Here is a 6,000-nt window from a genome sequence, read left to right as displayed (position 1 = left end):
CAAAATGTATACAATACAATATAAGAAAAGAAAGGAGAATGAAATGACTGGCTGGAAGAAAGGACTTACTTCCAGCGAATGTGCGTCAAGGCTGCCGGTGGTGCCATGGATGGGCGGTGGAGTTGACTCTCTCGAGATCTAGCTCCAATCGAAGGTTCTGGTCGTCACTCGGAATGGATGAAGGAGGTGAAGAACTCTCAAGCTTCTTCTCACGCATTTGTCTGGATCACAAGGATCCACCTTAGGCGAACTTTAGGTGAAAAACTTGGATAACTTGAATTTCTGCTCATCGGCGTCTATTTATAGAGCTTGGATCGCCGACAGCATTAATGGACTGCTCTATGTCTGACATTCGGCGCATTGGTCCTTTTCTGAACCTCTGCCACTAACAGCGTGGTAGGTGAAATGTCAGCATCATATTTTGGTTTTTCTCTAGGTAGATGCGTTGATGCGTTCATTCCACCAACCTTGCGTTGCTCCCATTAGTATGCATTGTCGCGTAGCCACAATCATTCAATGACCACATTCGCTTAATACCACAACTCTACATGATGACCGCAACCGCTTGACGAGTGCAACTCTCATGCGATGGACGCATACGGCTGATTATCGCAACATTCATCATTGATCGATGCGTTTACCTTTGCGATGGAGAGTTTCTCCGCATGTGGTCGTTTATGCGGTGGTCCGATTTTCGCGTTTGCGTCCATTTCCTGTTTTAGCTACAAAAATAAAATATTGAACGTATAATAACGCAACATAATGGGTTAGCTGTGATTCAACATACTAATCGGCACAAGCTCATTTTCTCGTGAATTCCTATCATGATTGACGCATATTCTGCCTAACAACCTTCATAATTCTAAGTAAAAGACCTAAGATTACATGCATTTCTCCATGTCATCACAGCAAGGTTGTGGTAAATTCAAAAGAGCCTCGGAGTCATCGTCGCAGTAAGCATATAGAATGGAAATACCACTTGATCAGGGAGATTGTGCATCGCGGTGATGTGATAATCATGAAGATCACGTCGGAGCACAACGTTGCTGATCCTTTTACAAAGGCTCTCACGGCTAAAGTGTTCGAGGGTCACCTATAGAGTTTGGGTCTGCGGGACATGTGACACCTTGTCTAGGGCAAGTGGGAGATGATATTGGGGTATGCCCTAATTTATTTATATTGTACATGTTTTATATTGTATTGTACATTAGTCTCCTGAGGCATTAAGACAAGTGGGAGATTATTGGGATTGGTGTCCTAATTCTCCTGAAGTCTCATTGTTTGTAATTATACACATTGTTTTATGAATAAAATAACTGTTATTTCATTCTGGCATTTACTCATATCCAATAAACAAAGCTTTATGTTATCTTATGTAAACTTAAGCATGTATTTGAGATATACAAGCGGATCATGTCTTAAGTGATATCCTAGATAGGTCTGTAGTATAAAGATTAAGGTGCGATACTTGATCCTGGTGACACTACGGATATGACCCACTTTTCAGAAGTTTGAAAGTGTTGTAAACTACTACAGATGGTAGATCCCGACCATTCATGTGGAGATATGCGAGTGGGGGTGTCCTATACAAAAAGTTTGTATAAGATCGGACTACGAGATGACTAGATTTTGTATATAATGGCATTGATAATAGAGACTTACATCTCACCTAAACAACCATAGGTGACACGACCTCAATCCTGAGTGTTTTGGAAACTCCTGTCTTTGAAGGCGGTCCTTTGATTAGTATCGGTGTGTGTGGCCAGATTGCCAACTCAACATGCCTACCTTTTTGGGGACTTGTCTAATTTGGGAGCTGGGAACTCACTATACAAGATGGAATTCAGCCCTTCCCTAAAGTAGGGGTAAGTAGAGAGATTGCTCCCTTAAGGGCTAATTCCGGGGCTTGAACATAGTTGCCACAACTTCTGTTTAGAAGAGAGGACTCAGTCATAGTAGAATGTTCATTAGAGGATTCAGTGGTACTTAAGGAGTTAGATGTAACTAAAGGGGCATAACGGTTATTGGTCGAGCTGTACTTACGAGCAATCTGTGAAGGATTGTCGTACTGTTGATTGGTTAAGATGGACACACAATATATCTGTGGTAAGGAGAGTTCAGTTGTCGGTCTTTAGTGGAGTGTCTGGTAGTTAACGGATGGTGGATCCCCAAACTAAAGAGTTTAGTCAGTTATTCACGTACTGTTGGAGCTTCGAGCTACAGGTCCATAAGGTCTCCTTGGTAGCTCAATGGATTCAAGTTGAGGATCAGTTCTCGGTATTGATTTGAAATGTTCAAATTGACAAGAGGTAATTCGATTATATAAGATATGATTGGTATGATGTATGAGATACATATAGTGGAGGATTAATGTAAATGAGATTTACATTAAGTACCATGGAATAAAAAAAAGAGCTATGGTTTATATGTTTCATGAGATGAAATATTAAAACTATAGGTTATAAATATATTATGGTAAGTTAGTTATCATTTATATTTATAATAATATTAATTATTGGATAATTATCCCTTTTTCTCTAATAACCAATTGAGTGGGAGGTTATTGGTAGTTTCATGTTAATCGTGAGATAAAAGAAAAAATGTTTTCCTAATTTTAGTAAGAAAAAAAGTAAAAAAGAAAAAGATTTGAGATTTCCAATCTCGAAAAATACTCATGGATAGTTGTCAAGTAAATAAGATTTACTAAGCGACAGCTTAGAGTTAGGTAAACGATCGTGGTGTGTTCTTAGGCGATAGACACTCAGCTAAGCGATGAGCTAAACGATCGCATAGCTTTTGCAAGACGATCACATAGCTTTTCCTAAACTGTTAGGCATCGACTTATACAATAGGTTGTTCCATCTCCCACTTGCTCAATCGTTTACACGATTGTGATTTTTCCATTTTTCTGTCTCAAACCAAGTTCACACAGAGCCCACCCTCTGGAGTCTCACACCGAGAATACCAAAGTAACCTTCTTGGTGGTGTCATACTCAACTCGACACTATCGAGGTTCTATGGAGGCCGTTCGTGGTGTTCGTGACCTTGGCGATCGCTTAGTTCGTGTGCGCGGTGTTCGTGTAGTGTAGCGGTTGTGTTGGACGAGCGTTCGTGTGTATCTGTGTTGCTGTGAGCATTCGTGATCAAGGAACTCGAAGATGAATCGACAAAAGTGTGTTGATTCTTCTCTTTGATTTTTTGTATAGCATGCTATAATTTCTGTATTTTGCATGACCGTATGTTTCCGTTTGTGGTTGTAATTGTAAAGTTCATATACGATTGAAATTTGGAAAGATCATTCCACTGCTCATGGAAATCCTCGTGTTCGATTTCCTTCAGGAAGATAGAGAGTTGACTCTTCGAGTCGGTACTGGTGAGGTTGTTTCAGCTGTTGCTATAGGCAGGCTAAATTTAATTTTGGACAAGAAACATTATCTGTTACTAGATAATGTTTATGTAGTTCCTTATATCAAGAGGAACTTAATCTCAGTTTCTTGTCTGATTGAACAAGGTTATTCCGTCTCCTTTTCTCAAAATAAAATGTTTATTTTTAAGAATGGTATGGAGATTGGTTTTAGTTCAATGGAAAATAACTTGTATGTACTAAGATCGTTAGTCATAAAAGTCTTGCTTAATACTAAGATGTTCAAAATAGCGACAACTGCAAAAAGACCAAAGGTTTCTCATAAGGAAAATGACTATCTTTTGAATCTAAGGTTAGGTCAAATCAACCTCAATAGGAATGAGAAGTGGGTGAAATGTGGACTTCTAAATATTTTAGAAGAAAACTCTTTGCCAGTATGTAAATCACGCTGTGAGGCAAAATGACCAAACGACCTTTTACTAGAAAAGGATATAGAGCCAAGGAAACCTTGGAGCTTGTACATTCAGACCTCTGTAGTCCGATGAGTGTTAGAGCTCGAGGTGGGTATGAATATTTCATCTCTTTCATAGATGATTATTCAAAATATGAGCATCTATACCTAATACAACATAAGTCTGATGCTCTTGAATAGTTCAAGGAGTATAAGGCTGAAGTTGAAAACTTGTTAAGTAAGAAGATAAAAACACTACGATCTGATCGTGGTGGAGAGTATATGAACTTAGAGTTCCAGAACTATATGATAGAACATGGAATCACGTCCCAACCCTCGACCCTAGGTACACCTTAGCAGAATGGTGTATCAGAAAGGAGAAATAAAACCCTGTTGGACATGGTTCGGTCTATGATGAGTTATGCTCATCTTTCAGACTCGTTTTAGGGATTGCATTGAGACTACAATCTATATTTTGAACAAGATTCCCTCAAAGAGTGTTCCTGAAACACCTTTTGAGTTATGAAGAGGCCGTAAAGGTAGTTTACGCCACTTCAGGATTTGGGGATGTCCGGACCACGAGCTTGTGGCTAACCCTAAAAAGTTGGAACCGCGTTCGAAAGTTTGCCTCTTTGTAGGTTACCCCAAAGAAACGAGGGGTGGATACTTCTATGGTCCACGTGAGAACAAGGTTTTTGTATCGAAAAATGCTATGTTCTTAGAAGAAGACCACAATCGGGATCATAAACTACAAAGTAAGCTTATTTTAAATGAGATTTCTAATGAGACTACTGAGAGTTCAACAAGAGTTGTTGAACAGACTGATAGATCAACAAGAGTTGTTGATTTCGGTTCATCTAGTCAACCATCTCAGGAGTTGAGAATGCCTCGACATAGTGGGAGAATTGCGAACCCACCAGAATGCTATATGGTTTGACTGAAGCTCAAAACATCATATTTGATGATGAGGTTGAGGATCCATTGTCTTATATGCAAGCAATGGAGGATGTTGACAAAGATGAGTGGATTAAAGCCATGAATTAGGAAATGGAGTCTATGTACTTCAATTTCGTCTGGAAACTTGTGGATCAGCCTGATGAGGTAAAACCTATAGGTTGTAAGTGGATATACAAAAGGAAAATAGGCGTAGATGGAAGGGTGCAGACCTTTAAGGCTAGACTCGTGGCAAAGGATTATACCCAAGTCGAGGGAGTGGACTATGAAGAAACTTTCTCACTTGTTGTCATGATGAAGTCTATCAGGATTTTCCTGTCCATAGCCACATTTTATGATTAAGAGATATGAAAAATGGACGTCAAGACTGTCTTTTTGAATGGTAATGAAAATAGCCACATTCAGACGTTCGTTGAAATTGAGTTCTGATTATTGCATTCGAGTTCGTGCTGATTGAATGATTTGCTGAATGATCGAGGGATACTTGAAGAAAGGTTCTTCAAAGGTTTGCATACTCTATCCCTTGTATCTTTATATTAAATAGCATGCTTTAATTTTTGATTATGCATAATTGTTTCTGTGTGGACTGCAATGTGATTTGGAACGATCCGCTTCCACTCATATGGATATCTATGTTTAGATTTCCTTCACATATAACTAGGGTTATTGACTTAGATGCCAGTTTGATCTCCAAGTAGGAGGTGTTCCGTAAACCGTCAACTTAAGTACTCCCAATCTTAGACAAGATCTCCACGGGTAAGTAAACAACTCTTGTTTTACAAGTAATTGACCTATTCTAACTCTTAAAAAGGCTATTGAATTGCACCGGTTAACCCTAGGTGAGCATGCATCTTATCTTTATTATAGATTTTAAAAGTCTAGGTTATTTTATAACAATTATAAAATAAATTATAACATTTATAACCCTAGAGCATTCATCTACAACATGCTTTCTTAAACAAACATGCTTTAATATAACACTTATATTAAAACCTAGCATGCATACTATATACATTATTACATTTATAACATATAACAAATGCATGTCATATGCTTATCCTATGGTGAGGTTTTCAAAAAACTATATGGCATACTTTATGCATACATAATCAAACAATATTATACATCACATGCATAATAAGTAAACAACACTAAAGTGGACTGGTTTTGGCATTAAAAGAAAACAAGCAACTAAATTATTACAAAAAACAACAAGTAGCTCCCTCATATC

This window comes from Benincasa hispida, chromosome 5 (assembly GCF_009727055.1).
Source record: "Benincasa hispida cultivar B227 chromosome 5, ASM972705v1, whole genome shotgun sequence".
Lineage (NCBI taxonomy): Eukaryota > Viridiplantae > Streptophyta > Magnoliopsida > Cucurbitales > Cucurbitaceae > Benincasa > Benincasa hispida.
Note: the sequence above shows the minus strand (reverse complement) of the source record.